An 18096-nucleotide genomic window follows, 5' to 3' on the forward strand; every position below is an offset into this window, starting at 1 on the left:
TTAAGTATCTCTACCACACATTCCATAACAGCTATCTTTATGCCATTTTCTCCAATCAGTGTCATCCTTCCATAATCATTCTTTCTTTTGCTGGCTACATATTGAAAGAACTCCCTAGGACACTTTTTGGCTTCATTAGCTAACTACTGCTCATGCCTCACTTTTGCTACCCTTACCAACCAAGTCACCTGCCATGTCTGGTCTTTGTAATCCTCATGGAATGGTTATCACCACTTCTCTTATATTGCCCTTTTTCTCTGTATCACATGTTTAATTTCTTCATTCATCCATTTCACACCTACCATTATTTAACCTTCTAACCCTTTTAATACATTTAGACATTGCTTCTATTAGATAGTTCTTGAATATCCCCCAAGCTGCAATGATCTCTTTTCCAGCTAATTCCTCATTCTATGCCCCACCTTATGTTACCTGAATTTCAGGTTTCTATCAATCATCACCCCCAGATCTCTTGCCTCCCCACTTCTTGTAGTACACTTGCTCCAACAGAGCATGCAGCCTCCCATCGATGTATCTAAAATTTCAAGACTTTACTTTTAGCTGAATTCAACTGAAATCCTCATTCATCTGTCCCTCTGTCTAGTTTATTGAAATTCTCTTGAAGGACAACCACATCTGTACTATTGCTAATAACCTTTCTCAGCTTCACAGCATCTGCAAACAATGAATATCATCATGCAATTCATTGACAATTTCATTGATATAAAGGTTAAACAATAGAGATCCCAGTACTGATCCCTGTAGGGCTTCACTTGTAACTTTCTGTTTCTTTGATACCACTCTCCCCCCCCTATCCCACACACACAACCAATCCCAATACAATTCACTAACCTGCCATCTAAGCCCATGTGCTGTAACTTAAATATCTGCTTATCATGTGGCACCCAATCAAATGCCTTTGTAAAATCCAAATAAATTGCAGAATATGCCTTTCTCTCATCAACCACTTATTTTATTATAAATGGCAATCAGATTACTAAAGCAAGAGTGCTCCTTAACAAATCCATGCTGACTCTCACAGATGACATTATCCTCAGCTGCCTAATTTTGTAAATGATCTGTCATCTTCTGTCAACCATATCTCAACAATCCCAATAATCTATGGACAGGCTGAAGCTATCAGTGCTACCAATACATCTCCTTTATTTTGGATACTCCAGGCATAAAGAATTATTAATGCACTGTCACTATTCTATACTTACATTATTCCTTCCAGACTTCCCTGGATTCTGCATAACATGATGTATTCCTCCCCCCCTTCTACCAAGTGGCTGTTCCCACAAGAAGCCATCCCCTGCTACCATCAACCCTAATAACTAATTTCCCCTATTTCCCTAATAACGCTCTTATGTGCTCAGAGAACAACATTCTCTCCTGATGACTGCATCCTTCCTCATTCAAATGCAAGTTTCTTATTCAAATCTCTCACATATAGTTCCTTTCTGTCCTCATATGTCCATATAATCAAAGCCTCTCTTTCAACATATATTGGTCATCATACTATTCTTTACTGATCCTCTTCCCCTCAGTTCTGCATTATCATACTTCAGCAACACACCACTACCTTCCCTCACTTGTTCTTCTTGATGTAATGTGTTTGTGCCAGAAGATGCTGAAGGTAAATGCCAGTCCAAAGACAAACAGAGAGAGAGGATCATTGATGTGTGTGTGTATTACTGAGGATAAAGGAAGGTGAGCCGAGATCCCCTTTTTTTGAGAGAAAAGACAAGACTGCATTTTGACATAATTGAAGGTAACCAGATTATCCTTGCCACACTGAAGGATGTATGGAGATCAGTGTTTAATGCACTAGTTGCAGATGATCTTGATGTTAGGAATGTCTGAGAACTATGTGGTTTGTCAAAGGAGTAGGATGAATGGAGTGCACTACTGTCAGCACAGCTGTGTTTAGGATTGGTGGTGATTGAGAGTAGGCCATTTATGTATAAGAGAGAGAGCAGGTGATAAAATGTACCATGAGACATTCCTGCATTGATGGCAAGGCTCAAAAGAGAGAGGATATTATCATGACATATAGTGAATGACCAGAGAGAAAGCTAGTCATTCATTGCATGAGGATGGCAGAGAGACTGAAGAAAGGCAGTTTACAAGGCAGGCCTTGATATTCAACATGATCCAAAGCCCTAGAAATGTTAATAGGACAACAACACATTTTCCTGAATCTTTGCTTGCCACATGGCCAGTATTGGGTGATGTATTTGCAAAATCCATACTGATGGTTGCTGATTAAAGTAGCTTCTGTGTAGTGAAGAAGTTGACTATTGATAACTTTTTTCTCATTATTTTGGAGAGTATTAAGGTGATGGAAATTGGTCAATATGCTTTTGTCTCCCTTTTTTGGAAAAGGTTGTATATATTCTTGCCTCCATGTGATGGGTTAGATTCTACAGTTATTGTAGTTTTACATTTTTGCATGCTTCCACATAAGCCAAGTGTGAAGCTGGGTTTCCTGATGCAAGCCAAGTACAGTAAGCTGTTTTTTTTATTATTATTAAACTGCTTTAATACATCTTCTGTTGAAACAAGACTTGGAAAGTGGACAGGAATTTTTTCATGAAGGATGAAGACCTTCATCCTTCATGCCAGTGTGGTTGATATCTGTGACTCAGTGCAGGTTTGTAGGTCAGAATAGCATAAAGTCATGCCACAGAAATGAAGAATAGTAGCTCTGGAGGTCATCCCACTTGGTACCTCTATAGTACCAAAGTACATAAGGCTGGGTGTGGTCAGAGGAGGGGCATTCTGTGAGGGTGGAAACTTTCACAAGATTGAGATCTAAGTTGCTGAAACTTCTGTATCATGTCGAGCTTGATCAGAAGTGTTGAAGAAAATGAGCTAGTTAAAGTTGTAGACATTCGAGTCATCTAGGAAGATGACTTCCCTGTGTGGATAGCTTGACAGAAGATGGTTGAGCTTCACAGAGGCAGATGAAGAGGTCTGAGTGGATTTCAGAGTTTTGAGGCCAGTAAATGCAGCGCAGATGAATGTTACTAAGTGGAAAGAGGAAACCATGTACCAGAAAAAGGACAAAAGTAAGAGATTCTAAATTTGGCGTTCTCTGGGAGGTGATGTCATCAAAACACACAAAGACACAGGTGCCACCCTTTGAAATGAATCATACAAAGTATAATTTGGACATTGAAGATGAACTGTGGTTGATGTAGCTGCAATTTGAATCTACACCACAGATGTTTGTGAAGTGGATGCAATTTTTTTTTTCCATCATATCATAGTATGGAATACTGCGTTTGGTTTGTTTGGATGAATTGGTCATCGATAAATGAATATGGCATAATATGCCATGTTTTGTTTATATTAAACCTACACGAGAGGATTTGCAATCTCTATGTATGAATATTAAAAAAATGACAATAGAATTAAATTTTTCTATGCATAGCATATATCAGGTTTTTAAAAAGTCAAGTGTCTTTACAATTATTGGCCATTTGAACTAACACATTAATGGAGGATGATATAGGATTTATTACTGACACCATGCCCAGTTAAAGGTAGGTATGCTAAACCTAATGCTGAAGTTCACATCATAGCAAACTATTCTAAAATTCCTACTTAGTATAATAATGAAAATTTCAGAGTTAATGAAATCAGGTATTTTATTAAGTACAATAAGTTCCCACTTTCTTTTCCAGAATGGTTTTGGAAAAAATGAAATGAAATAAAATAAAATTAATTTTTGCATAAGATTAATGGGAAAACAAAAATATTATTTGGACATCTACAGCTTCTGAATCCACACAATTCCTGTCATACCGCTCCTTAAATTCAATCACTGACAAAATACTTACAACCCTCTTAGACAACACATTCTACTCATTCAGTTTCCAGTCAAAAAACATTGCCTTCCCACATTTATATATCAAGCTCTTACACCGTTTTCAGGGATAAGCTATTGTTATCTCCTGTACTATAACAATATTTTCTTTTGATCCATCCTATAAAAACCTCTTTAATGACATTTTTTATCATATTCTCTTTTATGCCAATCAACCTCTGAGGATAGATGAAAATCTATCCTCAGAGGAGCATTCCACAGATTGTCACCATCTTGTTAACAAGAGATGGCAACATGTTGAAAGTTTATTTTTCACTTGGTTAGACCATAATAAATTTAGTTTAATCCTTTATCCAAGTGTGAGCAAACATAGTTTGCACATGAAAGTATCTTCAGGAATGGGGTAAGGTAGTACAACACCAGGCAACTCATTGCAAAGGTGGAGCAAGCTGACATCACTCCTATCTCAGTATCTCCCATAATGCAAAACGCATCTCCTTGCAGATATGTATAATGTTATGCATTAAGTGAAGGGCCACTACCCAGACTAGTTTCAACCTTTATTGAGGTCTCTTCAGTGGGAGCCAGGTCCAAGTGGAGATACCAGGCAGAAGCATTAGCAAGGTCATCTCTATCTATAGGAGTTGCCTGGGGCTAGCTCCCACTGAAGAGACTTTAATAAAGGTCGAAATTAGTCTGGGTAGTGGCCCTTCCCGTAATGCATAACATTATACATATCTGCAAGGAGATGTGTTTTGCATTATGGGAGATACTGAGATAGGAGTGATGTCAGCTTGCTCCACTTTTGCAACGAGTTGTCCAGTGTTGTACTACCTTACCCCAGTCCTGAAGATACTTTCAGGCACAAACTGTGTTTGCTCACACTTCAATCAAGGATTAAACTAAATTTATTATAGATGGCATCATATGTGCAATGGTTACCCCCCTTCCAAAGAAACCAAAGCAATCAAATCTGTACACAGTATCTTCAGGTATGGTTGTATAAAGAGATAGTAGCTTCCTATCTTTGCTTGCTGTGTATTCATGCACTCTGAACTTTAACTCTTTTTATCATCATCCCAAATCTGTATCTCATCAATTTCTTGAAGTCCAGTTCAGTCTGTGTAGTATACAGTGTATAATGTTTTCATCCCAAAATGCATAACCTTACATTTTATCAGATTAAACTGATAACCATTATCCTTTGCCCACACTATCAGTCTATTTAAATCATCCTCCAGGATTTCTAGAACATCTTGATTAATAACTGTCATACCTAATCTGGCATCATCTGCAGACAATTAGATATTTTCTCCTCGAATTACTTCCAATATCATTAATGTGCAGAATTAAATAGCACCAGACTAAATATGGAGCTCTGTAGCACAACAAAATCACTCAGAAATCTGAATTTCCCTTGATCTATTAGCTAAAATGAGTAATCATATTCAGTCTTAAGAGGACAACTGTATTCTATTATGACACATGAAAAATCATGTGACAAACAAGATGTGAAGTTAAAAAATGCACAAAAACTTATTGCAGCTGTGTCGAAATAGTGAACTACATGACTCCAAGATCCTAGGATCTTGCTACAGACATCAGAAAATCTCAATGCACATAAATCCAGCAAATCATGTGAGAAAAGTACTTATGATATTAACAAAAAGAATAACGAAATTAATGGAAGAAAATCTGGCAATTCATCGAAAAAGCATTATGCTGAATAAACAATTAATCGAACAACAATTTAATGAATGGCAATTCATCAAAAAGGAAATTTACTGAATAAACAATTCGACAAATGACAGTTCATTGCACGACAACTCGCCACAAATGCAATTGAAAAAAAAAAAAAAAGAAAAGAAACCCACCAATAATTTTTCAATGAATTCTTTCATAATCCATCAAAAGATGGGCAGTTCAATCTCCACTGGTATTCAATCAGAGATAGGCTACCAGTGGAGTTCGAATCCCATGCATGATCAGAAGAATTTTTATCAGTCCTCTTCAACCGAAGGCAAGTTATCCAGTCTCATATGGAAATGACAGGGTTTTACTCATAAGTTAACTATGGACATAAAACACATACTAGATGAAGAAAACAATAGTAAATCATCTTGTTCTTTAATTATTCCATAGTAAAGTAGTATTTCTACCCCACCAACAATTCGGTTGAGGAGGATAAGGGGGAATAATAATGATAATTAAGATTTTTTACATAATCTTTTCCCGATTGTGTAAAACACACATAAAATAAATGAAATGCAGGGCAGAAAGGAATATTATTATTACCCAAGATCTAATGGAGTCAGACTCATTTAGGAGGTCCTTTTATCATGCACAGCTCATCGTACCGTGCTTTAAACACACTCAAATTCTCAGCAGACACTACACTCTCTCAGGCAAGGCATTCCAATTATTCACAACTCTGCATGAAAAAAACCTGCTTTATTTACCTCACTCCTCTACTCACACCCTCTTTATACAGTTTTCAGGGATGACCTCTGGTTTCCACCTGATCTCCCACTATTTTCTGTAGAATATAGTTATTATAGGATCCAGTACTGATCCTATAATAACCCCTTACCAACTTGTAGGTCTCTATCATATCTCCCCTCTTCCTCCTCTCCACCAAACTCTGCAAATTACATCTTCTCAATCTTTCCTCATACTCAACATTCAAGAGGTTAGAAACTGCCTTAGTCAGTCACCTCTTGACCCTTTCCAACAATCTCTTCAATCCTTCTGAAAACCAGGTGACCAAATCAGGGCACAATAGTTCGTGTGGCCTAATCAAAGCCTTATACAATGGAACAAGAATCTCCCTACTTCTACAAGTCAGTGTCCTCCACATCATTCCCAGAAGCCTTTGTGTTGTCTTCACGATTTTGGCTATGTGTCCCCTAAATGTCAGATCCCTATCCACTATCACACAAAATCCCCAGATCTCTTATTTCCTCCACCTCCGACAATATATCCTCACCAAGCGTAAATTCTGATTTCCCCATCTTTGTTTTCCAAATTTTAAAACCTTACATTTTGCAACATTGAATTCACATCCCGTGCCCAATCGCTCAACACTCAATTTATCCAAGTCTTTTTGTAAGGTCACAACATCTTCTCTACTCTTCATGGTTCGTCCCAACTTTGCATCATCTACAAACAACTGAATATCTCCATCCAAATCTTCACCAATATCATTAATATACAAGTTAAACAGCAGTTGTCCTAAAATAGCCCTAGGCAACACGCTTACTACCCTTCCTGTCACAATATTCTCTTTTATTTGTCTAAACAGCTTCCTGATATCCATTCTGACATGCTCTTTGTCTTCTGTGAAGTCATTCATACCTATGAAAACCATCGACTCCTTTGCTCAAACCCTTCTCATATCCAATGACTCAATCACTCTACTCATTTTACCACCTGGAAAATATACCTTGTGCATCCTCTCATCCAGCACACCTTTAATAATGGAGTTGCCATACAATGCCACTCTCTCATCTTTTTCGTTAACTCTTTCATACTTACTTGATTTGTTTTAATTGTTTTCACCCGAATTTTCTTAATTTCATTCCATCCATTTCATCTCTTTCCTCATCCAACCTAATTCAACTTTCAAATCTTACATCACATTCTATCATTCAATCTTTCTAATTTTCGAACTCTCAAATCCCGCTTCACACTTTCACTCTCTCATTCATCCTATATTATATTGAGTTTCTGTACTTTCTGTCCATATGTAACATATTCATAAAAATAAATAAATAATTGTCCCACATGTATACATAGCATATAAACAAGGAATATCATGCTAAAATTCAATTACCATATTTGCCGGCGTATAAGACGCACCGGCCAATAAGACGCACCCACTTTTTTGTACACATTTTTTAGGAAAAAAACTTTATCACTGAATATTATAATGAATTTACAGTATTTCAAATATAAAGTAATAAGTAGGTCTACTTTCAACAAATACCTAATCTAACTAGGAAAGAATACCCACCTTTTAATCTTCTTTGTCAAAACTCAGAAATTTGTCTACAGAGCTAAACGAAGAGACACTTGTAACTTCTAAATCAGAATCTGAGTCCTCATACAACAAATTGTCCTCTGTACCATCCAGTGCATTACTAATGCCACACTTCTTGAATGATTTAACTACTGTCTCAGTTTTCACAGCATCCCATGAAGCTTTGACCCCACTCACAGACTTGCAAAATGTTAGGCCTCTTCCTTCTTCCTGATGGTGTAACCCCAAAATCTGAAGACTGCATTCAGCAGTCTTCTGGATGCACTGTTCCACTTCTCCTTCATAAATCCCTGAAATGGTTTACTAATACAGACATCTAAAGGTTGAAGCTGACTGGTTAGACCTCCTGGAATTACAGCTAACTGAGTTTTCAATTCCTTGAGTTTATGTTTAACATCTGTTCTGTGAGAACGAAACTGATCCCATAGTAGCAGGTCAGGCTTCTTCAACAGTCTGCCAGAGTGCCTAGACCAAATTTTATCTATCCATAACTGGAATACTAGAACGTATTCCAGTAACTGGAGTACATAACTAACATAACTGTAATGCTCTCACACACCGCAAGGAAGAAATCGTATAACTCAGAACAGAGAAGATTTCCAGAAATGAAAGTAATAAAAAAAACTGAGTATCGGCATATAAGACACACCCTGTTTTTCAGACCTATTTTCAAAGAAAAAAGTGCATCTTATACACCGACAAATACGGTACATCACAAGTTAATCCATTAAAAACTGCATTTATTTTCGAAAAATGCATTTCACGTCTTGTAATTTTTCATTTTTCGATGAACTATTCATTAAATGATTTGTGGTTTCAGTGAATTGTTATTTTTCAATGAATTGTTTGTTTTCGATGAATTGCTTTTCGATAAGACTTATTTTCAATTAATTGCCATTTGATGAATTGCTTTTGTAAGGAACTGCCTTTTGATTAATTGCTTTTGTAAGGAACTGCCTTTTGATTAATTGCTTTTCGATTAACTGTTGTTTAATGAAATGTTTTTTGATTAATGTTTTTTTCACTAAATTGCCTGTCAGTACATTGTCATTTGATGAAATGTTTTTGGTGAATTTTCTGGATACCGAAAATCATAGTAAGAAAAACATTTCGAATAGTTGCTTCACCTTCTTCAATTTCGAGTTTCTGAATCAATGCTCATGCTTTATAATGACGCAAGTAATGTACCCTACATCTTCATTATTTTATAACAAAGATATTATTACATCTCTGCTTGATATATGATTATATTTTGTTTTCTAATATGCATGTGCAAATAATGCACATTCTCATGTAGTTCAGTGCCGACAGAATAGCTTTCGTAACAGACCAATGTAAAAAAAATAACTCTCAGACACTGGACAACAAACGGTTAAACTAATGCCAACAGTAAACTAAAGATACCAAGAAATTATACACTTGGTTTAATCCTTTATCCAAGTGTAAGCAAACATAGGTTGCACCTGAAGTAACTTCAGGACTGGGCAACTCATACATAGAGGCTAATGACTTGACATCACTTGACTTAGTATCCCATAATGAAAATCACATATCCTTACACTTGTATAATGCTATGCATTATGGGAAGAGTCACTACTCAGACCAGTTTCAACCATAATTGAGATCTCATCAGTGGGAGCCAGACCTAGAAGTGATACCAAGGTTGAAGTAATACAGAAGTCATATTTTCACACACGAGTAGCCAAAAGGTGTCACACATTATTAAAATATTCTGAATTAGAGATAGATGTTGGAAGTCTTTCCACTTTGTTATACTATAAATTAAACTCATTAGCCTCTATATATGAATTGCCCAGTCCTCAAGTTACTTCATGAGCAAACTTTGTTTGCTTACACTTTGATAAAGAATTAAACCAAGTATATTTCTTGGTATCTTTAATTTACAGTATAACCAAGAGGAAAAACTTCTAACATCTAATGCCAATAGTTTTTGCAACATACTCTAAATGTTATAAAAATGCTACTACATTGCTGTTCAAGTGACTGGGATGGTTCTCAGATGAACTTTTAATTATGAAACCACATAAATAAATCCCATAAGCATCTTTCTTATTTCTTAAAGTTAGAACTCTTTTGTCCCAACTTTTTTAATTAAATTGGTAGGAAGCTTGTTTCCATCCTTTATTGTCAACTTGCATGCTTCCAGGAGAGGGGAAAAAAAAAAATCTTACTTAGCTGTAGTAACTAGGTCAGTTTCTTTTGGTAACTGACTGCAATTAAAGCAATAAAACAGTATCTTCTAACAAAATGTAGTTTCCTGGAAGATATTACGAGACTATTATAGAACCAGCTTTATTATTATTATTATTATTTAGGCCACCAAGGAGTCCAAAGACTCATCGCGGGAGGTCCTTCCTAGGAAACACAAAGTCTATCATACCACTCCTTACACTCAATAATCGTTCTCACTCTCACCACTCTATCAGGCAATGCATTCCACGGTTCAACCACCTTCCATGCAAAGAAACCACTCCTTACCCTCTTCCTCACAGTTTCCTTTTGTAACTTCCAGGGATGGCCCTTGTCATCACTCCGTCCCGCTGTTCAACCAAGCGAAAGAACTCCCTAGTGTCAACCCTGTAACAACCTCTCAACAGTTTAAAAGTCTCAATCATATCACTTCGCCTTCATCTATTCACCAAACTCTGCAGTCCACATTCCCTCAGCTGATCCTCTTAACATTGTACAGTCCTGAAGCTGTCTTTGTTATCCACCTCTGTACCCTTTCCACAGTTAATTTATCCCCTTCAAATACTGGGAACCAATCTGAGAACAATAGTCTAAGTGTGGTCTGATCAGGGTCTTATACAATGGAATGATAACTCTTATCTCTGCAGGTCAGCATCCTTCTCATTATTGCAGCAATCCTCTGTGTTACTTCACCACCTTTGAAATATGTCCATTGAATTTCAGGTTTCTATCAATCATCAACCCCAGATCTCCTGTCTCTCCTACTTCCTCCACTATATCTCCTCCAATAGAGTACGCAGCGTCCCATCGACGAGTCCCAAACCTCAAGACCTTACATTTTGCTGCATTAAACCGACACCAGCATTCATTTGCCCGTCTGTCCAGCTTATTCAAATCCTCTTGCATGACAACCACATCTGCATTATTACTAATAACCCTTCCCAGCTTCACATCGTCTGCAAACAACTGAATATTCCCCTGCAATCCACTGACAATATCACTGATATAAAAGTTAAACAAAATTGGTCCCAGTACCGAGTCCTGTGGGACCCCACTTGTAACCTTCTGCCCCCTTGAATCTGCCCAACCATACACAACTCTCTGATACCTATCGGGCAGCCAATCCTGAATCCAGTTGACCAACCTGACATCCAAACCCATGTGCTGCAACTTAAATATCAGCTTATCATGTGGCATCCTGTCAAATGCCTTCACTAAATCCAAGAAAATGGCAGTATACGCCTTTCCCTCATCTACCACTCTTGTAACTTTATTAAAAAGGCAGCATATTACTAAAACAAGAGCACCCCTCTCACAAATCCATGTGAATCTCACAGATAACATTATCTTAATCTACTCAACACTCCCTAACTAATTTCTCCAGGAATCAACAACTACTGATGACACACAAACTGGCCTATAATTAGACACTTCCAGTCTGCTACTGCCCTTATGAAATGGCACTATCTTACCTTCATTCCATTCCCTGGGCACCTTTCCCATAACCAGTTTTCATTGAAAAGCCAGGTTAAAGGCACTGTCAGTTCCCTAGCACATTCTCTCAAAACTCGTGGTGAAATACCATCCAGTCCCATAGCTTTACTGACATCCAGAGTACTCAGTATTTGGAACATGTTCTCCTCCTTCACCTCTAAACCTTCCCTATCCCCTCTAATATTAAAATTTACTCCTCCAGGATGAAACACTCCAATAAAGTGGTCATTGAACAATTCCAGTATGTCCTTTGCATCAGCCAATCTATTCCCATTTTTATCCTACAATGTCATTCTTCCACAATCATTTCTCCTCCTACTGGCCACATAGCTAAAAAATTCCCTAGGATTTTCTTTGGATCTTAGGGCCAATCTCTTCTCATATTCCAGTTTTGCCTTCCTTACCATACTATTCACTCTCCTGGCCTGTGTCTTATATTCTTCATGCATCTGCTCTTCACCTGTTTCTTTATAGCTCTTGCATAGCTTCTTTTTCACATGCAGCTCCTGTTTAATATTGTTTGTCATCCACTTTACACCAAATTGTGTCCTCTTCTTCATTTGTGGAATACAGCTTACTATTGCTGCTAACAAATATTCCTTCACAATTTCCCAAGCATTACTGATATCCTGCCCTTCCAATTCCTCCCTCCATGAAACTTCCCTAAGTCGATGTCTAAGACTATTATAATCACATGCCTTATAATTCCACATATGTTCCCGTCTCTTTGATACTCCTGCATGTCTATTCATTTTCCAAGTCAAAACCACATGTTCACTCTCTCCAACTGGTGGGAGAGATGTCATCTCAGTTATTATCAACTCTAATTCAAAACTCTTGAACGTCTTGTTCCCTCTATTACATGTTGCCTAAGATATTAGGCCCTCAAAAATTCTAGAAATTCCATTCCCTTATTGCTACATGCATCTTCCTCTCCCCAATTTATGCTGCTGTAGTTAAAATGTCCCGTAAGGGAGATTTTAACAATCGTTCTTCTTGCACTTGCCAAGCTCAACTGTCTAAACATCTCCTGGTCCCCACCCTTTGTGCTCTTTATTAAAATCATTAGTGTCACTGCCTTTCAAAGCCTCCATTCTTAGAGGACATAAGTTGTCACTTATCATAAGCAGTACTCCACCACCACGCTTTCCCTTCCTATCCTGCTGAAAAATGCTGTACCCTGCTACTTCTATTATTATATCCTCTTCTGTCAACCACGTCTCAGTGATCCCAATAATCTTTGGCCAGGCTGATGCTATCAGCACCACCAATTCCTCTTCTTTATTCCAGATACTCCTGGCATTAGTATAATGCATAAAAATGCCACTATTTCTATACCCAGCATTATCCCCTCTAGACTCCACTGGGCTCAGCGCTACCTGATGTTGTCCCCCTTCTCCAAAGTACACCCTTTCCCCACAAGAGGCCACTACCATCCACCTTGGGCATTCTAGTTTCCCTGCATTGACACACTGACTCATTCAGAACAGCAATCTCTCCAGATGCCTACGTCCTTTCTCATTCAAATACAAGCGGTCTCTCACATACAATTCCTCTCTGTCCTCAAATGCTCTCTAAGCATCCACATATTCCAATCCTCTCTTCTGACACATTCTAGCTATTATGTTATTCAATATCACTGCTCTTCTTCTCAGCTCGTCACAATCATACCTAGGCAACATGCACACTAACTTTCCTCTCTGCATCTTCTTTCGTACCACCTAAAGCAAGAATCTCATCTCTCACTGCCCAATTTACATTACCTCTCAAGTCATTTGTTCCTACCATCGCAATCATCTTATCCACATTTTCACCGCCTCTTAATTGCCATAATCATACTTTCTATTGTTCCTCCAGGCAAACACTCTTCACGGATCCTATCTTGCACACCATGGATCACTGAGTCACCATACATTACAACTCTTACCATTCCCTCTCTTCTACTGTTTCCATTCTCTCCTCTTCTATCATTCCCATACCTCTCTCTCATTCCTTGTCTTCTACTTTTTCTATACTCTCCTATTCTATCATTCCCAAACCCCTCTCTCATTTCCTCTCTCCTACTGCTTCTATTCTCGCCTCTTCTATCATTCCCAAAACTTTCTCTCACTCCTACTCTGACTCACGTTGCATACATCTCTTCCATTCTCATCTTTCATACTTTTCATCTCGTTCACAAGATATTCTTATCTCCTCTTTCAGCTCATCAATTCCTCTCTGCAAGTTAGTCACTTTTACTCGCCATTCATTTACCCAATCAACATCTCCGTAAACTTCACAGTCCTTCAAGCCTTCTACATCCTCCCCACTCTTATTTTCTACTTTGCTTGTCATTCTCTCCTATCGCACTACTCGTCTCCCATTTGTCATTCTCTCCTATCGCACTACTCGTCTCCCGTTTGTCATTCTCTCCTATCACACTACTCGTCTCCAGACATTTATTTCCCATCCCTGAAGCAACTAGGTCGCTTATCGATATATCTACTTGTTTAATTGCCTCCAACTGTCTGCATTTTGTGCATATATGTACTCTCTCACCCGCCACATATCCAACTCCTGGGAAGCATACATGCCACAATCACTGCATGCCACAAAGTCCTTTATTACATTATGTATAATAGAGTTCTTAAATGGCAGAGGACTCAGTGACATGACATTTGTGATTGCTGTTGCATCCTCCATCATTCCTTACTGCCAAATACATAACTACTAACTAATCGCTAAAAATTATATACGAACACTGTATTACAGATATATATATATATATATATATATATATATAAATAAATAAATGCTAAATATAAACATATATATATATATATAAATATAACACTATATTCAACTATACTAGATAGCAAAAACTTATCTTCTTTTCCACCACAATGCTGCTGACTGTGACCTCGCCTTCTCGGTAACCCAACGAAACTCCAAAAGCAGAACCACTAAATAACACTTGTGTTACTGAGAAAAAAATGCAGCACAGTTCACAAAAGAATTCAAACTATACACCGTTTAAAAAACACTTTTCCCTACCACCGCTCAAAATCACCCACCACGTGCTTCAGCCATTAATTCAACAATTAATTATGTGAAATGTCTCCATTTAATTTTTATAACCATGCATCATCTCCTTAATCGGCACATAGTGACTACATGTTTTGGTATGATATCACCCATGATGAGTCTTTTGATTTCAAGGGTTACTAATAATACAATTCGTACAGAACAAAATTCTGTCTGTGATACAATATTTAATGCCAATGATTTCAAAAGTTTTGGAATAAGAGTAACCAGAGGACAATTACCACCTTCTTGTAGTGCAAATTTAAAAGTTGATTTTTTCTGAATTGGGTGGGATTAAAAACCTATCAGGAAGGGAAAAACCCAAACTTGCCTGCAATAAAGACTGAACAACAACAACAATCAGAAACCAGATGAAAAATCAAGAGAAGTTCCTCTTGGACTTATAACATTCTAACATTATGGAAACAGAAATGTTGCCATACTGTTGGATTGCTATGGCAACATTTATTGACATATGATTTATTATTATTATTAACATCTTGTAAGGGGAATGGTGAAAGTTACGAACTTAGGAGAAAAGATACGGGAGGCAAGGTTGAGATGGTTTGGCCATGTGATAAGGACGAATATGTGGGAAGAAGGATCACGCAGATTGATGTGCAAGGAAGTAGGAAGTGTGGACGGCAAAAGAAGAGATGGAGGGAGCTGGTAGAAGAGGACTTGAGGATGAAGAACTTGGATGTGGTGACAGCCCAAGACAGGAGTATGTGGAGGAGACTCATCATCAACAGTGACCCCACTTAAGTGGGAGAAGCTGCAGAAGAAGAATTAACATCTGATCACCATGGAGTCACTCATTGTGGGAGGTACCCACTATCACGCACACAGAACTCATTCAATCATGATTTAAACTGATTCAATGAGTTTACATTCACAACACACCCAGCCATAGCATTCCACTCACCAACCACTCTCCATGTAGAGAACTTTCTCCTTACTCCTCTGCTCACATTCTCTTTATACTGTTTCCAAGGATGCTCTTTTGTTATAACTCCCCCCCCACCTCCCATTCTATGAAAAATCTCTTCCATGTCAATCTGATAACAACCCCTGATTACCTTATCTCTCAATCATATTCCCCACCTCCTATTCATTTATATTCTCTCAATCTGTTCTTGTACTAAATATTCCAAATAACATTGACCACCTTTGTGAAGTCTGTCCACAGTAATCCATATGAAGACCTTATACAGTGGCATCATAATCTCTTTATTTCTGCATGTCATTGTATCATTGCCATTATCCGATGTGACGTTTTCACATCTTGTGCAATGTGGCCCCTGAATTTCAGGTTTTTGTTTATCACCACTGCCAGATCTCTAATCTACTCTACCCCCTTTAAAGTTTCACCACCAAGTATATATTTTGCATTCCATAATTGCAATCTACTGAAGTCCTCATGTACCTCACCAGTTAAACCCATCTCAATATCATTAATATGGTATTATTTTATTTTAGTAAATAAAACTGAACAACAATAGACCCAAAACTGATCACTGGGGCAAGCCACTGGTGACCTTCTTGTAGGATACCCCATCCCCACATACAACTTTTTGATACATATCTAACAGCCAGTCACTGACCCAACTCAGAAGTATTTTATCCAATCCCATCAGTTTCAATTTATTTCACAGTTTGTTCTGTGGCAGATTATCAGAAGCTTTTGCAAAATGTAAGTATACTACTGAATATTATTATTATTCAGGCCTCCATGGAGTCAAAAGACTTATCATGGGAGGTCCTTCTTAGGAAACACAAAGTCTATCATACCACTCCTTGAACTTATTGACCATTCTTGCTCTCACCACTCTTTCAGGCAATGCATTCCACAGTTCAACCACCATGCAAAGAAACCACTCCTCACCCTCTTGCTCACAGCTTCCTTTTGTAACTTCCAGGAATGGCCCCTCGCTTCTTCCTGCTGTTTCACCAAGTGAAAGAACTCCCCAATCCTCATATTGAACAACTGAATATATACTGCACAAGAAGCCATAACTGGAAACTGTATAAGGAGGATGTAAGCAGAAGAGTGAGGAGCATGGAGAGTGGTTCTTTGCAGAGAGTGGTTGGTGAATCGAATGCATTGTCTGAGCGAGTCGTGAATGTAGGCACACTGAATCAGTTTAAACCATGGTTGGATGAGCATTGTGTGCAATAGTGCATACCTCCCTCCATGAGTGACTCCATGGAGGTCAGATGTTAATGATAATATGCATCTCCCTTGTCCAAGACATTTGTCACCTTGTTATAATACATAAGTTATAAAACATAATCTCCCTTTAACAAACCTATGCTGATAAACCACAGAGAATAGTGCTGTTATAAACTCATTTCTGTATCCTTCTTCAACAATCTCTCTAGTACCTTCACCACAAATGTAGATATACTAATGGCCTATAAATTATAGTCACAGCCTTATCACCACCTTTAGGCAGTGGACCAATTTTACCTCTTTTCTACTCCTTTGGACACCTGTGCTGTTGTAAGGCTTATTAAACAGGCATAACAATGCTATTGCCAATTCCCCGAAACATGCCCTTAAGATGCATGGTAATATGTCTTCAAATCCTATTGCCTTATTATAATCTAGATTAATTATTTCCTCAGACACCTCCTGCTCACTCATAGGTAATCCATCTTCTCCTATGTCATGTATACTTAAGTATCTCATTATTTCACCCTGATAAGAACGAAGCACGGTTATAAATTGATCACTGAATACCTTCTGCAGCATTTAACATTCTACCACTTTCATCCATTATCATGATTTGATAATACTGCACTTTTGTTGTCCTTATTAAATGAGTCACTCTCCTGGCTAGTTTTTTTTATACTTTCCATGTAACTGACTATTAACATCATTCATCTTGTACTGCCCCCAAAGTGCCTTCTTCCAGATTTCATGCTTAATCCCCCTCATTCATCTGGTTTACACCTACCTTATTCAGCCTTTTGACCTTTGGAATACATTCATGGTAATGATATTATCTATTTCTTTGTCAATTCTCAAGCAGCACTTATTTCCTTACAGTTCAACTCCTCATTCCATCCTATAGCTTGTTATAATCAACAGCCTTGTATTTCCACATATAACATTTCCTCACAGACGTCTCCATACGACTAGCAACAACCCATGATCACTCTCACCAACTGCAGGAAAGTGCAAATTCCTACTCAAAATTACATCATCTGATGAAATGATCAGATCTAAAGCTCTTGATCCTCTTGTGCCTTCCTTTACATGCTGCCTGAAATAGCTGTCTCTCAAGAACTCAAGAAATTCATTTTCCTTATTCCCAAATGCTATCTCTTCATTCCAATCTATGCTTCACAATTAAAATTGTCCATAACAATCACTCTCCCTTTGTTAACTAACCCAAGTTGGTTATACTTTTTTTTTTTTCATCGCCACCCTCCACATTCTCTGGCCTAT

General features: G+C 37.8%; 1 protein-coding gene across 6 annotated transcripts in view; it reads right to left on the minus strand.

Moving 5' to 3' along the window:
* Window positions 1-18096, minus strand: part of LOC150109418 (basement membrane-specific heparan sulfate proteoglycan core protein-like) — a 1783738-nt gene that overhangs the window by 746404 nt on the left and 1019238 nt on the right. The window lies entirely within an intron of this gene.

This window comes from Typopeltis vanoorti, chromosome 2 (genome assembly GCF_054136105.1).
Source record: "Typopeltis vanoorti isolate ZY-2024b chromosome 2, IOZ_Tvanoo_1.0, whole genome shotgun sequence".
NCBI classification, from domain to species: domain Eukaryota; kingdom Metazoa; phylum Arthropoda; class Arachnida; order Uropygi; family Thelyphonidae; genus Typopeltis; species Typopeltis vanoorti.